Source organism: Tauraco erythrolophus, chromosome W (genome assembly GCF_009769465.1).
Source record: "Tauraco erythrolophus isolate bTauEry1 chromosome W, bTauEry1.pri, whole genome shotgun sequence".
Taxonomy (NCBI): Eukaryota; Metazoa; Chordata; class Aves; order Musophagiformes; family Musophagidae; genus Tauraco; species Tauraco erythrolophus.
Window position 1 is genome coordinate 23,154,324 of NC_141497.1, and position 18,331 is coordinate 23,172,654.

An 18,331-nucleotide genomic window follows, 5' to 3' on the forward strand; every position below is an offset into this window, starting at 1 on the left:
AATTCCTTCTGTGTACTGCTGCATTCTGGGTCCAATTGCATATCTCAACAGCCAAAACTAACACATCTGCTCCCATATGTGTATCTTTATGAGTTTGATGCAACAAGTCCCTCATAATTGGAGCTGTAACTATACATTGTCCATTGGGTGTGACCCACCATTCATTTTTCTTACCACAATTCAAAATTTTCTTTATATTGTATCGTGGAGCTTTTGATTCTATTTTTACCTCCAAATTAGGAATTCGAGCACCAACTATTTCACTAAAGGATACTCTTTTGTTACTTCGTCGGCTCTTCAGTTTCCTTTAATCACATCGGTCTGTTACAGCCACTTCCTTGGGAAAAGAGCCGGCTGTGAATAGTTTCATAATTTCCACTCTATGTTTTACAGGAGCTCCATGAGAGGATAGCAGTCCTTGTTCGTTCCATATGGCTCCGTGAGCATGTATAACTCCGAAGGCATACTTAGAATCAGCGTAGATCTTTACCCATTTTCCAGAGCTCTTGTGAGAGAAATCAATTCTGCTTTCTGTGCGGTATTTATCAGAAGAGGGTGTTGCATCCACCTCTTCTCCCAAAGTTACTACTGCATATTCAGCTTTTTGTTCTCCCCCCAAAATGAAGCTACTACTGTCCGTATCCTTCAGGGGAACATAGAATCATAGAATGGTTAGTGTTGGAAGGGACCTCAAAGATCATCTAGTTCCAACTTCCCTGCCAAGGGCAGGGAAACCCTCCACTACACCAGGTTGCCCAAAGCCTCATCCAACCTGGCCTGGAACACTTCCAGGGATGGGGCATCTACAACATCTCTGGGAAACCTGTTCCACTGCCTCACCACCCTCACAGTGAAAAAATTCTTCCTTAGATCTAATCAAAATCTCCCCTCTTTCAGTTTAAAGCCATTGCCCCTTGTCCTGTCACTACATGCCCTTGTAAAAAGTCCCTCTCCAGCTTTCCTGTAGGCTCCCTTTAAGTACTGGAAGGCTGCTATAAGATCACCCCGGAGCCTTCTCTTCTCCAGGCTGAACAGCCCCAACTCTCTCAGCCTGTCTTCATAGGAGAGGTGTTCCAGCCCTCAGATCATCTTCGTGGCCCTTCTCTGGACTCCAGCAGCTCCATGTCCTTCTTGTGTTGGGGACTCCGGAGATGAACGCAGTATTCCAGGTGGGGTCTCACGAGAGCAGAGTAGAGGGGCAGAATCCCCTCCCTCGACCTGCTGGCCACGCTTCTTTGGATGCAGCCCAGGATATGGTTGGCTTTCTGGGCTGCCAGCGCACATTGCTGGCTCATGCTGAGCTTCTCATCCACCAGCACTCCCAAGTCCTTCTCCTCCGGGCTGCTCTCAATCTATTCTCCACCCAGCCTGTACTTGTGCTTGGGATTGCCCTGACCCACGTGCAGGACCTCGCATTTGACCTTGTTGAACTTCATGAGGTTCTCACAGGCCTATCTCTCCAGCCTGTCAAGGTCCCTCTGGATGGCATCCCTTCCCTCCAGCCTGTCCACAACACCACATAGCTTGGTGTCATCTGCAAACTTGCTGAGGGTGCACTCGATCCCACTGTCCATGTCTCCAACAAAGATGTTAAATAGCACTGGCCCCAGTACTGACCCCTGAGGAACACCACTCGTCACTGGCCTCCACTTGGACATTGAACTGTTGACTGCAACTTTTTGAGTGCGACCATCAAGCCAATTCCTTATCCACCGAGTGGTCCATCCATCAAAACCATGTCTCTCCAGTTTAGAGACAAGGATGTCATGTGGGATAGTATCAAATGGTTTGAATAAGTCCAGGTAAATGATGTCAGTTGCTCTTCCCCTATCCATCAATGCTGTAACCTCATCATAGAAGGTCACCAAATTAGTCAGACAGGATTTGCTCTTAGTGAAGCCATGTTGGCTGTCACCAATCACCTCCTTATTTTCAATGTGCCTTAGCATAGTCGCCAGGAGGATCTGCTCCATGATCTTGCTGGGCACAGAGGTGAGACTGACTGGCCTGTAGTTCCCTGGGCCTTCTTTTTTTTCCCTTTTTAAAGATGGGGGCTATGATTCCCCTTTTCCAGTCAGTGGGAACATCACCAGACTGACACGACTTCTGAAATATGATGGATAGTTGTGGAAACATACACACGGTTACATCGAATCCTTTTGATCAGGAGTCTGAACGAGAGCCAGACTTATTCCCCCCCTCCCCTTTCAACGAAGTCGGTACACCGGCACTCCCGCCAGCCGCGCCGCCCACTGCGCCCGGCGGCGCCCTGGGAACGCCGCGGCCGCCGCTGGCCGGAGCCGCGTGCGCGGCGTCTGCTTCGGCGCTGCTGCTCATATGCGGAGAGAACCGCGGCTGGAGGGGACGGAGACACGCTGCGTGCCCCGCTGTGCCGGTTCTATTGCAGCTGATGGTCCTCCTCGGTGGGAGAGGTCGGCGGCGGTGACGGAGCGCGAGCGGCCGGAGCCGCGGCGGCAACAACAGCAACAACAAGGGGGGCGGCCGTCACAGGGCGGCTGGGTCGTCGTCCCCACCGCCCCCCCTCCTCGCGGGCCGGCTGAGGCGAGTGAGGGCTAACCTCCCCCCACCGCAGGCCGCGCCTGGAGAGCGGCCACTTCACCGCCGCCCGTGGCCCAGGTTCTACCAAGAGACAGCACATCTAACACTTAACTTGAATCATCTCGATCGGCATTGCGGGAAATAACTAATCCTCTTCTGTTCCAGCAATTTCAACAGTTAATATCAGTGTTGCAAAACCGTAAACATGCATATTCCATTGTACATCTGCGAGCGCACACCGCGCTGCCAGGGCCTATAGCAGAAGGGAACAGGCGAGCTGAGCCTCTCACGAGTGCAGCTCTGGTACCAAACTCATTAATGCAGGCAAAATCTTGCATGACTTCTACCATCAGAATGCTAATGCCGTTAGGCGACAATTTGGCTTAACACGAGAGCAAGGCAATTGTGTAGTGGCTGTCAAAATATGATCATGCCACCAATGTGTGGTGTTAATCCTCGTGGTTTACGCTCGCAGGAGCTTTGGCATACACCTCTCATCAGACACACGTATTTTTGTCATCATGAGGTATTGAGCATGTTATGGGTATTCTTTACAATCCTACTGGGCAACCGATCATAGAACACGCACATTGTACTTTGAAAAATACGCTTTTAAAACAAGAAGGAGGAATGATAGGGAAATCTCCCAACAAAACAACAGCTAAAGCGTTATAGGTGTTAAATTTCTTAAATTGATGGCTAAACATCTTGGGATGGATAAAATGTCACATATCAGTCAAGATCAGGCACAGGCAGGGTTACAGCAGGCAGCTTTCCAACAACTGACTGAATTGGCTATGAGAGCATTAAGACGTGTCCCTGATTTTTGGGACAGGGGAGGTTTCCTTTGCTTCCATTTGGCAGGGATCACAGGAGCCTTATGAACATTTTCTTGATCGGCTACAAACGGCAGTTCAGAGACAAATAGAAAATCTGTCTGCTGCAGATGTCTTGTTATTCCAGTTAGCGATGGAAAATGCTAATGCAGGCTGCTGGCGAGCTCTTGATCCTATTAGAAATCGGGCAAAACCAATTACAGATTTAATAAAGGCATGTCAGAATGTGGGCTCAGAACACTAGAAAGCAGAGATATTGGCAGCTAAATGTTTCAATCAACAGTAATCACTGACACGGTGCATTTAATTCCTACTGGTGTCTTTGGTCCTATACCACAAGGATTATGTGCACTATTGATGGGACAATCATCCACCACGAAAATAGGGTAATTGATTCTGAGTACAAAAAAAAAACCCACAAAAACCCCAAACCAACCAATCAAAAAAAAAAACCACAAAAAAATCCCCACCAAAACTGGCCGCCCTCTTGGCCTCTGATACAAGCCCTGGCAGCTGTAATCGAAGTAGGTGGAACACAGATCCCACAGCAGAGTGCACAGACCTTGTTAGTAGTAGGCCCAGGTAACAAACAAGCTATGTTGAAACCATATGTTCTTGATGTCCCATGTACATTATGGGGTTGGGATTTGTTGAATCAATGGAATGTGAGGCTAACCACAAATTTTTAGCACACGTCACTGATGTCCAGCCCTGACTCAAGCTGGCCTGGTTGACTGACAGGTCGGTCTGGGTCGATCAGTGGCCATTAAAAGGTGAGTGGCTGGAGTGGGCACAAAAATTGGTCAATGAACACCTCAAATTAGGACATATAGTTCCCTCCACTAGCCCATGGAATACTCCAATATTTGTTATCCCAAAGAAATCAGGAAAATGGAGATTATGACAAGATTTAAGAGCTATTAATGCAATCATGTCACCAATGGGTACATTACAACCAGGTGTACCAAATCCTACTATGGTTCCAGTATGTTGGCATTTGATGGCGATTGATTTAAAAGATTGGGGTTTTACTATTTTTTTTACACCCTGACGATTGTCCTAGATTTGCCTTTTCAGTTTCAGTGCTTAACAATGAACGACCCACGCAACAATATCATTGGATTGTACTGCTTCAAGGAATGATGAATAGTCCTATGATTTGTCAATTGGTGGTAGATGATGCTCTCCGTCAGGTCAGACAGTAGATCAAGCTCAGCAGATTGTGCGCACCTGCCCTGACTGTCAGCATATTGAGCCTTCAAATACTCCAGCAGGAGTAAATCCAGGGGTTTGCGTGCCAATGAATTATGGCAAACTGACGTTACTTATATTCAATTGTTTCGTTGATCTAAATATGTGCATGTAACTGTTGATACATTTTCTAAAGGGGGAACCTTCCGTTTATTTCCCCACAAGAATCCTTAGACAAAGCTACATATGTTTTAAATTTTCTTAATCTGTCTGCTTCTAGGCAACGTACTACGGCTGTGGATCGTAGTTTCAAAACCAGTGCTTTTTTTGTAGAAAAACCAATGGTATATTATAAGGAACTGGGCTCAACTCATTGGGACAGCCCTGTGCCTCTGCTCACATGGGGAAGAGGGTGTGCTTGTGTTCTTCTTCCCACAGGTCCATACTGGTTACCGGCAAGAAACGTAAAGCCAGCCAGGACTTTTGAAACTACAGATAGAGAAAGGGAGATTCAAGAATTAGCAGAGCAAGCAGAGATCACAGAAACGTCGAATGAGGAGAATGGTTCAAAAGACTCGTAATAGAACATTTAATGTTAATATATAAACTGTTTTTATGTTTCTTATTATTTGGTATATTACGCGTGTGAAAGTTGCTTGTATATATGCTTTGTGTGGTTTTTCCGATCGGAAGGTGCATGGATTTCGCCCATAGCTACTGGAAGGAAAAGAATTGACTGGTATCAAATTAATGACGAAGAATTACAAACTGGACTTAGCTGTGAGTACATAACTTTGAAAAAAGAAGCTGGGAGGGTTGTTATTGAACAACATGTTGCGATCTGCAAAAGCCGCTGTCAGCCAGCAGAGCACATACCTGGCAGCCTTATTGCACGCACTGGCCACGCGTGCAGCAACGCCGCGTCAGTGCTCTGTTTCATAGACTCTGTTGAGGGTGTAAAAGGGATGGCTCAGAGCGGAGCAGGGGGAGGCTGCAGAGCACACTTTGTGAATAAACAGGGGACGCCCTGAAGGTGCCGTGCCTGCCTCCCTTCTCCATGATGACCCTGCTGATTGACACCCTCCTGCTCAGTGGAATCTTGGGCATAGTCGAGATGGTAAGACTCCCAGAAAGGGGAACAAGATGCCAGTAACTGCTTCTGTAGAGCTATAATAGAGGGTATTCCTTCGCGTATAAGGGGAGATCCATGTACTATAGAGACTTTAGGAATGTATTTACCTAACACCACCATGATCCTAAATCATAGACACACCTGGAATAAGCGAAGCACACATGCTTATGATAGCTAGTGCGATTCCAGAGCAGAATTTTGGGAACCAGCTAAAATCATTGCTGTTTCAATATTTGCACCAGGAGATGGAGTGACACAGGCGTTAACTACACTGAATAAATTGGGTTGTTGGCTTGCAAAACAAACTAATGCTACAGCTTCTGCTTTAGACATGCTACGCTGCAAAATCGAGCCGCCATAGATTTTTTATTGCTAATGCATGGGCATGGTTGTGAGATACTAGAAGGAATGTGCTGCATGAATTTGTCTCATCACTCAGAATCAATTCATGAAACGATACAGAAATTGAAGGACCAAGTGAATGAGATATTTAATTATAGAATCATTGTCTGGTTGGAAGAGATCTTCAAGGTCATCGAGTCCAACCATTCACCCTGCACTATCAGGGTAAAAATTACAGGAATTACAGCATGGTTGGTATCCTTAGTAAAGGCAAGGATTATGTTACTAGTTCGTCCCCTGTCTATTGTCATGCTTTCAGCGGATGATACAGAGTACGGTTGATCAGGTAATGGTCATAGAAAAACAAAAAAGGGGAATTGTGGAATCATACTTACAGTTGGGGTTTGACCTTGATTATTTAAGCCTGTGTTCTTGACGAAGTTGGGAAACACTGATAAAGAGAAAGAATACTGATAAAAAGGAAAAGGGAGTGTGAGCAGCTGGCATGGGGAGTGTGAGCAGCTGGCATTCAGCTTAGCAGATAGAAAATAATGCTTTTTTAAGCATAGCCAATAGCAAAGCTAAAACAGGCACATGCTCTACTGGTTGTAATCCATCGTAACTAAGCAAAGGGCACGTGGACACATTGTAACTGGAAAAATGATCTATAAAAGCTGCTTGTAAATTGTAATAAAGGTCTCTGGTATCACATCTATGGAGTCCGTGCATTCAGCCACCGCAGATAGTGGCTTAGCAACTTCATCTGCCAGTTCCCTCAGGACCCGCAGATGCACCTCATCAGGTCCCATGGACTTGTCCACCTTCAGGTTCTTTAGATAGTCTCGAACCTGATCTTCTCCTACAGTGGGCAGTTCTTCATTCACCCAGTCCCTGCCTTTGCCTTCTGTGACTTTGTCCTAGTTTTAGCTGGGACAGAGGTTTTTTTTTTTTTTTAACAGCTAGAAAAGCTCCATGTTTTGGTTTTACTCAGAGGCTCACTCTGAGAAGAACGCTGATAACAAGCTGCCAAGGACTTTTCAGTGTGCCAGAGTGCAGAAGCACGGCGGGATAAGGGGGGAGCATAGATGGGACAAGGGGGACACGATTCCCCTTGTGATTTGTGTGGAACTTAAGACTGAGGGCCAAACTGGCCAATTAGTATTCCATATCATGCAGCGTCATGCCCAGTATAAAAGTGAGGGTCAGACGGGAAGAAGGGCTTTTGCACTTTGGCTTTTGCCGCTTTTGCTCTTTTGCGCTTGCTGTGTTTTTCGCTCTATTGCTTTTCTTTTTTTTTTCCTTTCCTCTCTCTCTCCCAGTACTCCCACTCTCGGAGTACTATCTCTCCCTCTCTGCCCCTCTCTATTTCGGGGCCTTGCGTTCGTCCGGGATTTGCAGTTTTCGGGACGAGACAGGCTTCGCATACGAGGGGGTGGTGAGCACCTACATTGTATTAAATCATCTGTATTAAATCACTTTTATCTCAACCCACGGGTTTCACGTTTATCCTTTAATTCTCTCCCTCATTCCTGGGGGTGGGGGAGGGGGAGTGACCGGCTGTGTGTGGGGGGGACGGTTTAACCTAACCCACGACAGTCTATAATTGGCGCCCAACGTGGGGCTCGAAGGGGTTGAGATAACGATGTGGCTGGCCGGAATGCTGTTTGTTATGCTTGCGTACATGTTACCGGACATTCATAATTTATTGTCTTATCTACCATATATGATGCTAGGTGGAATGTTTATGCGGTTTTCTGGCTCTGGGTGTTGGACTAGCATGAAAAGTGTGTTATCGGTAATTAAGGGTTTTGCTATACTGTACGGTATAACTCTGATAAGATCATCGGTGCTGGGACCGGCTCAGTCTTTGTATTCAGTGGTGCAGAGGGGGATGGTGATGTGGAACTCGTTTATTAATTTTGAGCGTCACCTGGCGGATATCATCGCCAATTATACCGGTGACTTTTCATTCACAAAAGCTTACGTTGATTTTGATAATGCCGAACATCGTTGGAATAATTTAACCGGTTTGATTGTCCTGCAAGGTCTCCTGAATATATGTTTCATTATCTATATATTCAAAATCAATCAGCCATTTAGGGGTGTATATCAGTTTATTTCTCGGGTTATTGTGCTTGCCATCTCGACTCCCATGACAAGCACTATAGCTACTCAGACTACAACGGAATCAGTTGCCCCCGTAAGGAAAAGAAAATGTATACAAAAGTTAGACGATGAAGAAGAGGAATCAGGGCCATCACAACAACCAAATGAGGAAGAGCAACCAGGGCCATCACAACGATTGGAGGAAGAGCAACCGAGGAAATGTGTGCGAAAGTCAGAACGCAGAGGAGAGGATGATGATGATGAAGAGCGACCAGGGCCATCACGAAAAATGAAGCGGGAGCGTTCTGTTTCGCCCCAGAGGAAATCTCAATGGAGGAGGAGTGACATCATAGATGAGACGATAACCACCAGATCTCTAAAAATGAGCGAGCTGCGAGATATTCGAAAAGATTATGGCCGTCTTAGAGGTGAGCCCATTGTCTCTTGGTTGCTCAGATGCTGGGACATGGGAGCCAATAGTCTGGAGTTAGATGGTAGTGAAGCCAGGCAGCTGGGAGCCCTTGCCATGGATGGAGGCATTGATAAAGCAATTGGAAGGCAGACACAAGTCCGCAGCCTCTGGAGACGACTCCTGGCAGCCATAAAGGAAAGGTACCCCTACAAGGACGAGGTGCCATGTAATGTAAGCAAGTGGACCAACATAGAAAAAGCTATTCAGTATCTGAGAGAACTGGCTGTGCGAGAGTTGATTTATCTTGACTCGAGAAGCGGACCAAGACTCGAAGATCCAGATGACGTCCGGTGCACACGACCAATGTGGCAGAAGATTATACGGAGTGCGCCAGCAGCATATTCCACCTCATTGGCAATAATGGACTTCGGGGACGATGAAGCATCACTATCCGTAGGTAATCTGGTCACCTACCTCCGACGATATGATGATAACACTTCTATACGAACCTGTGTTGCGGCTGTGGAAAAGCTGTCTGAAGAGGTCCGAGAATTAAGAGAAAAAGTAGATTTCCCACCACCCGAACGTTCTAGAATTTCAGCTGTCAGAACCAGGCATTACCCTCCTCAAGAGAGACGGTACAGATCACGGGGTGAGCTGTGGTTCTACCTCCGTGATCATGGAGAAGACATGAGAAGGTGGGATGGAAAACCCACCTCCGCTTTAGAGGCCAGGGTACCCCAGTTGGGAGGAAGAACCAACAGGAATAGAACTTTCTCCAATTCCTCCAGGACAGCTGTTGCCCCAGTCTACAGTGAGCAGTCCACTAGTCAAAATGGGAGGGCTGATCCTCCTAGCCACCCTGACTCTAATCCTGCTGATTCCTCTGATGAATATGATAACAGGCATTAGAGGGGCCCTGCCTCCAGCCAGGTGGAGGAGAGGGATAATCGAGTTTACTGGACTGTGTGGATTCGGTGGCCTGGCACATCATGCCCCAGAAAGTATAAGGCTTTAGTGGATACTGGTGCCCAATGCACCTTGATACCGTCGAACTTTAGAGGGACAGAATCCATCTGTATTTCTGGAGTGACAGGGGGGTCTCAACAACTGACTGTGTTAGAGGCTGAAGTGAGTCTAACTGGAGAGCGGTGGCAAAAACACCCTATTGTAACTGGCCCAGAAGCACCGTGCATCCTTGGCATAGATTATCTTAAGAGAGGGTATTTCAAAGACCCAAAAGGGGATCGGTGGGCTTTTGGCATAGCTGCAGTAGAGACAGAAGAAGGCAGGCAGTTGTCTACTTTGCCTGGTCTTTCAACAGACCCTTCTGCTGTGGGGTTACTGAGGGTCGAAGAACAACAGGTGCCAATTGCTAATACAACAGTGCACCGACGGCAATATCGTACCAACCGAGACTCTCTAATTCCTATCCATAAGTTGATTCATCAACTGGAGAGTCAAGGAGTCATCACAAAGACCCGCTCACCTTTTAACAGCCCTATATGGCCTGTATGTAAGTCCAATGGCGAGTGGAGGCTGACGGTAGACTATCGTGGCTTGAATGAAGTTACACCACCATTGAGTGCTGCCGTGCCAGATAGGCTGGAACTTCAGTATGAACTGGAGTCAAAGGCAGCCAAGTGGTACGCTACAATTGATATCGCTAATGCGTTTTTCTCAATTCCTTTGGCACCGGAATGCAGGCCACAGTTTGCTTTCACTTGGAGGGGCATCCAGTATACCTGGAATCGACTGCCCCAGGGGTGGAAACACAGCCCCACTATTTGCCATGGACTGATCCAGACCACACTGGAACAGGGTGATGCCCCAGAACATTTGCAATACATTGATGACATCATTGTATGGGGCAACACAGCAGAAGAAGTTTTTGAGAAAGGTGAAAAAATAATCCAAATCCTTCTGAAAGCAGGCTTTGCCATAAAACAGAGTAAAGTCAAGGGACCTGCCCAGGAGATTCAGTTTTTGGGAATAAAATGGCAAGATGGGCGTCGTCAGATTCCGATGGACGTGATTAATAAAATAACAGCTATGTCCCCACCAACCAACAAAAAGGAAGCACAAGCTTTCTTAGGCATTGTGGGTTTCTGGCGAATGCATATTCCCGACTACAGCCAGATTGTAAAACCCCTCTACCAAATAACCCGAAAGAAGAATAATTTTGAATGGGGCCCAGAGCAATGACAAGCCTTTGAACAAATTAAACAAGAAATAGTCCATGCGGTAGCCCTGGGACCAGTCCGGACAGGACAAGATGTCAAAAACGTGCTCTACACTGCAGCCGGGGAGAATGGTCCCACCTGGAGTTTCTGGCAAAAAGCGCCAGGGGAGACGCGAGGTCGACCTCTTGGGTTTTGGAGTTGAGTATACAAAGGATCCGAAGCCAACTATACTCCAACTGAAAAAGAGATACTGGCAGCATATGAAGGAGTCTGAGCTGCTTCTGAAGTGATTGGTACGGAAGCACAGTTGCTCCTGGCACCCCGATTGCCAGTACTGGGCTGGATGTTCAAAGGGAGCGTCCCGTCTACACACCACGCAACTGATGCCACATGGAGCAAGTGGATCGCGCTGATCACACAAAGAGCTCGGATAGGAAACCTCAATCGCCCAGAAATTTTGGAAGTGATCACTAACTGGGCTGAAGGTAAAGACTTTGGAATGTCACCAGAGGAGGAGGAGGTGACACGTGCTGAGGAGGCTCCACCTTATAATGAACTATCAGACAATGAGAAGAAATACGCTCTGTTTACCGACGGATCCTGTCGCCTTGTAGGAAAACATCAAAAATGGAAAGCTGCTGTATGGAGTCCTACTCGACGGGTCGCAGAAGCTACCAAAGGAGAAGGCAAATCAAGCCAGTTTGCAGAGGTGAAAGCCATCCAACTGGCTTTAGACATCGCTGAACGAGAAAAGTGGCCAATGCTCTATCTCTATACCGACTCTTGGATGGTAGCAAATGCCCTGTGGGGATGGCTACGGCAATGGAAGCAGAGCAGCTGGCAATGCAGAGGTAAACCCATCTGGGCTGCCCCGTTGTGGAAAGACATTGCTGCTCGAGTAGAGAAGCTGATTGTGAAAGTACGACATGTAGATACCCATGTACCCAAGAGTCGGGCCACAGAAGAACATGAAAACAATCAACAGGTGGATCAGGCCGCCAAGATTAAAGTGGCTCAAGTGGATCTGGACTGGCAACATAAAGGTGAAAAATTTCTAGCTCGTTGGGCCCATGATGCCTCAGGCCATCGAGGAAGGGACGCCACATACAAATGGGCTCGTGATCGAGGGGTGGACCTAACTATGGACACTATTGCAGAGGCGATCCATGAATGTGAAACGTGTGCTGCAATCAAGCAAGCCAAGCGGTTAAAACCTCTTTGGTATGGAGGGCGTTGGTTGAAATATCAATATGGAGAGTGTTGGAGCTAAAGTGTTAACAGTAAGAAATGTATATCAGCGAATATAAAAAGAACGCTGTCCTTGAGATAAGAAGGTAGGTTGAAACTATGAAAAACAAGATGCTGAGCAAAACATACTAACCGCAAAAATGTTGAAATATTGTAACAAACGTAGAAATCTCTATCCAATCACAGTGTATATCATACTCGTGCTTGTCGCGTGAACAGTAGTGCTAGACCAATTAACTTGCTAAGTACAGCGCATGAAGGCATGTACAGAACCGAGCTATGCTATAAAAAGAGCAGTGTCACAGAATAAAGCGGAAGCCTTTTTACTCATCACATTGATGCGTCTTGCTTCCCCGTCTTCGGCCGCGGCATCTGGTGACCCTGACGTGATCGAGAGGGTTTGCAACGACCACAACGCGGACGAGAGAGAAGACGGCCATCCCGGCGCCCGAGAGAGGCGGATAGCCCGAGAGAGGCGGATAGCCCGAGAGAGGCGGCAAACAGCGTAGCTACGGCTGACCGGTGAGTCAGGCAGACCGAGGTCTGGTTCGGGATGGGGAATGCTGCAATGACAGCCTTGGAGCGAGCCACCGTGGACGAGATCATGAAAATTGCGTCCACAACGGGCCACAAGATAGACCGCAGGGAATTAATAGACCTGCTATTTTGGTGCAGGCGGCGCGGCTATCTCGCAGAAACTGATCAAATCTTTGATCCGAGAGCTTGGAGAACTGTGGGGTCTGAATTATGGGAAAGCGTGCAGGCTGGCATGAAGGGGGCAAAGACTATGGCACAGACCTATCGAGCGGTGCGTTTAATGATGGACCAAGTTCATGCAGATGCAGAAATAGCGCGCGCCCTGCAAACAGCGATCGCCTCCCATAGTGTAAAGGACCCTGAAAAAGATCCGGAGGAGGAATCCCCCGGTAGCCCCGGCAGCCCCGCTGGCACCGACAGAGCCAGCAGCCCCATCCCTGCCTCCCCCGCGGCTCCACCGGCAGAGGAGCTGTGCGGAGCTGCCGGCCTGGAAAAGTCATCATCGAATCCTTTTGATCCAGGGCCCCGAACGAAAGACAGACTTATTGCTTTCTCCCTCTTCCAACGAAATCGGTACAGCGGACCCCCGCGCCGCGCCGCCCACCGCGCTCCGGGAACGCCGCTGCTACGGAGCGAACCGCGGCTGGAGGGACGGAGACGCGGCAACAACAACAGCAGCAACAACAGCAAGGGGGGGGCCAGCACAGGGCTGCTGAGTCCTCATCGTCACCCCGCCCCCCCCGCCCGGCTGAGGCGAGGGAGGGCTGACCCGCCCCCTCCCCCCCCCCCCGCCGCTGCTGCCCCCCCACCCGTCGGCCGCGCCTGGAGAGCGGCCGCTTGGCCCCGCCCCCCCGCCCGGCCGCTGCCTGTGGCCCAGGTTGTACCGAGAGAGCACATCGTAACTTGGATCGTCTCGATCGGCATCGCGGGAAATAACTAATCCTTTTCTGTTCCAGCAATTTCAACAATTAATATCAGTGTTGTAAAATCGTAAACATGCACATTCCATTGTACATCTGCGAGCGCACACCACGCTTCCAGGGTCTATAGCAGAAGGGAACAGGCGAGCTGAGCCTCTCACGAGTGCAGCTCTGGTACCAAACTCGTTAATACAGGCAAAATCTTGCAGGACTTCTACCATCAGGATACTGACGCTATTAAGTGACAATTTGGTTTAACACGACAACAAGCCCGCTCAATCGTACAATTGTGTACTAGCTGTTAAAATATGATCATGCCACCAGTGAATGGTGTTAATCTTCGTGGTTTACGCTCGCAGGAACTTTGGCATACACTTCTTATCAGACATATGTATTTTTGTCATCATTAAGTATTAAGCATGTTGCTGGTATTTCTTACAATCCTACTGAGCAACCGATCATAGAATACGCACATGGTACTTTGGAGAATATGCTTTTGAAACAAGAAAAGGGAATGATGGGGAAATCTCCAAATGAAACAATAGCTAAAGTGTTATAAGTGTTAAATCTCTTAAATCGAGAGCTAAATATTTTGGGATGAATAAAATGTCACTCATGTCAAAATCAGGCACAGGCAAGGTTACAGCAAGTGGCTTTCCAACGGCTGACTGAATTGGCTAAGAGAGCATTAAGACGTGTCCCTGATTTTTGGGACAGAGGAGGCTTCCTTTGCTTCCATTCGGCAGGGAGCACAGGAACCTTATGAGCATTTCTTTGATCAGCTACAAATGGCAGTTCAGAGATAAACAGAAAATCCGGCTACTGCAGATGTGTTGGTATTCCAGTCAGCCATTGAAAATGCTAACACAGACTGCCAACAAGCTCTTGATCTTATCAGAAATCGGGCAAAAACGATTGCAGATTTAGTAAAGGCGTGTCACAATGTAGGCTTGGAACACTATAAAGCAAAATTTTGGGAACCAGCTAAAATCATTACAGCTTCAATATTTGCACCAGAAGTTGGAGTGGCACAGGTGTTAACTACACTGAATAAGTTGGGTTGTTGGCTTGCAAAACGAATTAATGCTACAGCTTCTGCTTTATCAATGCTCTTAATTGACAGGATGGTTAAAATCTTTAATAAAGCAGACATTATATTGCTAGTAGTTCTTTTATGCATAGTAATAATCACCCCCTGCCTATTGTCACGCTCCCAGCAGACGGTACAAAGTACAGTTCATCAAGTAATGGTCACAGAAAACATCATACACACAGCTACAGTTGAGGTTTGACCTTGATGATTTAAGCCTGTGCTCTTTTCTGAAGTTGGGAAACACCGATAAAGAGGATGAGAAAAAAAGGGAGTGTGAACAGCTGGTGCAGGGAGTGTGAGAAGTTGACATGAGGAGTTTGGGAAGTTGATATAGAGTGCGTGAGAAAATGATGTTTAGTTTAGCAAGTAAAAAATAGCTCCTTTTTAGGCATAGCCAATAGTAAAGTTAAAATAGGTGCGTGCACTATTGTTTGTAATCAATCACAGTTGAGTGAGGGCCGTGTGGACACATCGTGGCTGGAGTAATAATCTATAAAAGCTGCCTGTATAACAACAATAAAGGTCACTCTGCTATCACAAAAGAATTTTGGATACAGACAGTCACAGCTGCACAGCCTCCTTTAACAGTAATCATTAATGGGAAGGCTTTTCTGGCCTAGTTGACACAGGGGCTGTTGTATCTATAGTGAAAAATCCTGACTGGCCGCCCTCTCGGCCTCTGATACAAGCCCTGGCAGCTGTGATCAGAGTAGGTGGAACACAGATCCCACAGCAGAGTGCACAGACCTTGTTAGTAGTAGGCCCAGGTAACAAACAAGCTGTTTTGAAACCATATGTTTTTAATGTCCCATGTACATTATGAGGTCGGGATTTGTTGAATCACTGGAATGTGAGGCTAACCTCAAATTTTTAGCACACGTCACTGATGTCCTAGCCCTGAACTCAAGCTGGCAAGCTGGTCTGGGTTCGATCAGTGGCCACTAAAAGGTGAGCGACTGGACTGAGCTCAAAAATTAGTCAATGAACAGCTCAAATTAGGACATATAATTCCCTCCAATATTTGTTATCCCAAAGAAATCAGGAAAATGGAGATTTATGTTAAAGATTTAAGAGCTATTAATACAATCATTTCACCAATGGGTGCATTACAACCGGGTGTACCAAATCCTACTATGATTCCAGAATGTTAGCATTTGATGGCGATTGATTTAAAAGATTGGGTTATTTCACCTTTTTACTTTTTTATTTATTTACACCCTAACGATTGTCCTAGATTTGCCTTTTCAGTTCCAGTGCTTAACAATGAACGACCCACGCAACAATATCATTGGATTGTACTGCTTCAAGGAATGATGAATAGTCCTACAGTTTGTCAATTGGTGGTAGATGATGCTCTCTGTCAGGTCAGACAGCAGATCAAGCTCAGCAGATTGTACGTGCCTGCCCTGACCGTCAACATATTGTGCCTTCAAATACTCCAGCAGGTGTAAATCCAACAGGTTTATGTGCCAATGAATTATGGCAATCTGATGTTACTTATATTCCATCGTTTAATCGATCTAAATATGTTTTCTGCCTTTGTTATTGCTACTGCTCACACTGAAGAAAACCATGGGAGTACCAAAGAAAATTGGGACAGACAGTGACCCAGTATGGTGCCTTTTTACAGGATTGGGGAGTGACTCACACTACCAGCATCCCTCATTCACTTATGAGACAAGCTGTTATTGAACAAACTCATTTAATGTTAAAACAAATGCTTAATAAACAAAAAAGGGGCAGTCTTCCGTATACTTCCCCACAAGAGTTAAATTTATTAGGATCAAAATTTGTAGGTAGTGCCAGCAACAACCACGTTACACAGGCATGTGTTGTTTTAATCTAAGTGACCATGGTGAGTCCATCCACGAACAATTGCAATGGCTTGGAGAGCATTCAGGGAAAATTGTAGTAGAGGATTGTATATTGATATGTAAACTGTCTTTATGTTTCTTATGATTTAGTATATTACGTGTGTGAAAGTTGCTTGTATATATTGCTTGTATATATGCTTTGTGTCTTTTCTCCGATCGGAAGGTATATGGATTCCACCCGTAGCTACTGGAAGAAAAAGAATTAACTGGTACCAAATTAATGACAAAGAATTACTAACTGGACTTAGTTGTAAGCACGTAACTTTGAAAAGAGAAGCTAGGAGGATTGTTATTGAACAACATGTTGCGATTCGCAAAAACCGCTGTTAGCCGGCAGAGCACATACTGGGCAGCCTTGTTGCACGCACTGGCCACGCGTGCGGCAACGCCGTGTCAGTACCTTTGTCGTAGACTCTGCTGAGGGTGAAAAGAGATGGCTCAGAGCGGAGCTGAGGGAGGCTGCAGAGCACACTGTGTGGATAAACAGGGGACGCCCTGAAGGTGCCGTGCCTGCCTCCCTTCTCCAAAACGACCCTGCCAATTGACACCCTCCTGCCCAGCGAAATCTTGGGTATAGTGGAAATAGTAAAGCCCTCGGAAAGGGAAGTAGTATACTAGAAACTGCTTTTGCAAGGCTGTACCAAAACAATATGCTAGTAACTGAAATTGCCAGCCTCCTACACAGGGTTTTATTCGTGCAAGAAAAAAAAGGGCAACGCTGTCATTGATCAGGCAGTTTCCCAGCCCCTCTCAGCTGTAACTGCCGACACCCCTCTCCTGACAAAAGCACATCGATCACACAAATTTTTTCACCAATCTGCTTGAGCTCTTCAGAAAGAGTTTGCACTGTCGCGAGCACAAGCCCGTGCCATCGTCGCTGCATGTCCTGATTGTGCCCGTGTTATAGCCTTACAAGATCAAGGCACCAACCCTCGAGGATTGCAACCAAGAGGAGTGTGGCAAACTGATGTAACTGAGTTTCCCGCCTTTGGTCGACTGCGCCATATCCACGTCACCGTGGACACTTGCAGCAGAGCTGTATGGGCGACACCAGCGCCTTCTACCGCCTTCCGATGTGTAAAACAACATTGGCTTTCAGCATTTGCTGCTCTTGGCTTACCACAAGTCATCAAAACAGACAATGCTCCTGCATACGCAGGAACAGCATGTGCTGCATTTTTAGCGGATTGGGGAATTGAACATAGAAAAGGTGTTCCGTACAACAGTACGGGTCAGGCTATTGTTGAACGGCGCCATCAAGATGTAAAATGACTTGCTGCCATTTTGAAAAAAAGAGGGGGAGATGTCCCCCAACGCCGTATTAATGAAGACCTGCTATGTTCTAAATTGATGTCCCCCAACGCCGTATTAATGAAGACCTGCTATGTTCTAAATTGGAAAAATCCCGTCGGTGATGATGATGCTGTTCCAATGGACTATCATTTAACTGGCAATCCACATGATTTAAGCAAATGGGATGTGTGGGTGGAAGCCTGGGATCCAGTGAAAGGAGGATGGGAAGGTTGCAGGAGTCGTTTATTGACCTGGGGACGGGGCTACGCTTGTGTCGTTACAGGTACATCTGCTCCAAGGTGGCTTCCAGCCAAGTGGGTACGACCGTGGCTGAGCGAACTGAAAGGCGAAGGCGGAGGCAATCCAGGAGTTCCCAAGGACTCGGACCTCTCTGCAGAAGAATAGAAGAAGTGCTAAATCTTCCAAAGAACATATTAGACGACTCTGATCCAGACGAGATAGATTTTGCCTTTATCCGTAGTCTGATACGCACGCGCAAAGCTGCAAAATTATACCCGCTAACGCACTGTAGGTGTAGATGTAGAAATTTACAGGTTATAACTATAGAGTGTGGAGGTTGTAGTCGCATATGTCATGAATCGCAA